Genomic DNA, 2,074 nt, shown 5'->3' on the forward strand with positions numbered 1-2,074 from the left:
ATAAGGAAAGAGTCCTGTACCAGTGGGTTTTGGGACAGGGGTTACATTGCTTTTCCTTAAAAGGTATTGAAACCATCCTCAAGACATCTTTGGTTCAGAGAACTAACGGTTTACTTCCTGTTCACCTATTACAAGCAGACAGGATGTGCTCCAGCAACTCTTCTGGACATTTGACTGGTGGAAAACAATTTGCAGCTCAGGGGAGGGAGCTTTGCTCACTTGAAACAACTCCAAGTGTCTCCCACACTGATCTTTCTCCTGCTATGGTTAAGTCAATTTCCTTTTGTTAACTGTGGAATGATCTATGATGTATCCTTTTCTTCTAATATCAAACCTTACTACCAGGGGAATTTGCTGAGTCATGTCCAGCCACAACATGGTCCTCTCCCTTCCCATTTAATAATTGCTATGTTTATTTTTCCAATACCACTTCTGTCACTTGCCATTATAGATCTTCCGTTCCAAGGCAGCCAGTACTACCTGTTGTTTTGTTTTTCCTTTCCCTGTTTTGCTCCACCTTCTAAAATGACACACTTGTTTTTACATCTATATGAAGTCTTCTTCATGTGAACAGCAAGGGAGCTTAGAACAGGCTGATGGTTAGATCAAAAACAATTGATCATGGGTTCCCTTCCTTGTATTGTCCACTCTTTGGTAGAAAACATTTACTCATTACTACTCAGCCTTTTGGCTAAGTTCAAATATAATTTCTGTTCTTATCATTGGTTTACTACTAGTACCTGTCTTTCCTGGCCTTCTTTCCTTGCAGCAGAGAGCCAGATTTTTAGTTTGCCAGAAATTGGCACCAATCAGCACTGCTTGGTAATTAGTGACTACACAGATATTTTTATAATAGATACACTACCCAGCATGTCCTTACTCTGATTATTCTTATATCTCACCTCTTTCAAAATCCAATTCAAAACACCTTTGCAAAGTTTCTCATACTCATCTGGCCCTTCTCTGAGATCCCTCATCTCTTAGACATATTTAATCCTAAAGTAAACTTTCATTATCGAAAGGGCAAACTTATGATAGTTAAGAAGTTATAGAAACTTGCAAGGTGAAGAACAGGATTGGTAAGGGTTGGTGGGGAGAGCAGGGCAAGGTTTGAGTGACTACTGGCACTAGCCCAATGATGAGTTGCTTTAGTAGTGAAACAACTTTTTTTTAAGTTTGTTTTTTTTTTCTTCTCTTTGTAAGCAGAATACCCTTCCATACCAGATTGGATTTTCTTAAGACCTCATTCCTTCAAAACAAATTTGGCCACATCTCTATTTTCAGTGTATTTGAAAAATCTATACAACTTTGTGTTACAACCAATCTGTGAATATTCTTCTCCCATCTGTGGTGGGTATTCTTCAACCCAACTAACCACATCATCTGTGAGTACCACTATATGACACTCTCTTTCACCACTTTGGGCACTGGCCACCATCAGAGGGAGGATCATTTCCTCTAAATAAAACTCAAATTGTCTATGAGCACCATCATTTGATAATTCATGCGTGAGGGCACTGAGATCTCTACGTTTTATAGTACTATATTCAAAAGAGATACAAAGAGAATCACACACTTCTCTTAGCTCAGGAATAAATTTGTCATCAGGATAAGAGATTATTCCCATCTTGTAATAATCCAAAATAGCTCGAAATACGGTAGAACCAATTCCCTCTGCTACTTCATACTCTTCTTTCTCATTGGGATGTGTGAAGTGTTCTCTTCCAGATCCAAACATCCTGCCCAACGTTGTATTTGGCTGTTCAGTAAAAATAGATGCATCTACAGCAAATCTAGTATCATCCACAATTAGTGTTACTTTTTCTGATGTTGTTATACTCCAAGCTCCCTCCATTGCATTCTCATACACAAATATCATTTCCCCAGAAGTCTTAAAACTACCATCTGAACTTCACAGATTATTGTTTCTGCTGTTGTTCCCAACACTGCTACTGGAAACATTGGGGGATGCTTTTTGAGGATGAGGACTACTTGGGCATGAGGAACTATGATATTTTTCTTGTTCAATGTGATACTATCGAGTGGGAGAAGCAATATTTCTAATATAGGGAGT

General features: G+C 38.6%; 1 pseudogene; it reads right to left on the reverse strand.

The window, feature by feature from the left end:
- Window positions 1-1,012: 1,012 nt before the first annotated feature.
- LOC110206902 (BTB/POZ domain-containing protein 10 pseudogene) lies at window positions 1,013-1,738 on the reverse strand (annotated as a pseudogene).
- Window positions 1,739-2,074: the final 336 nt, after the last annotated feature.

Source organism: Phascolarctos cinereus, unplaced genomic scaffold (assembly GCF_003287225.1).
Source record: "Phascolarctos cinereus isolate Bilbo 61053 unplaced genomic scaffold, phaCin_HiC Scaffold_3;HRSCAF=262, whole genome shotgun sequence".
Lineage (NCBI taxonomy): Eukaryota > Metazoa > Chordata > Mammalia > Diprotodontia > Phascolarctidae > Phascolarctos > Phascolarctos cinereus.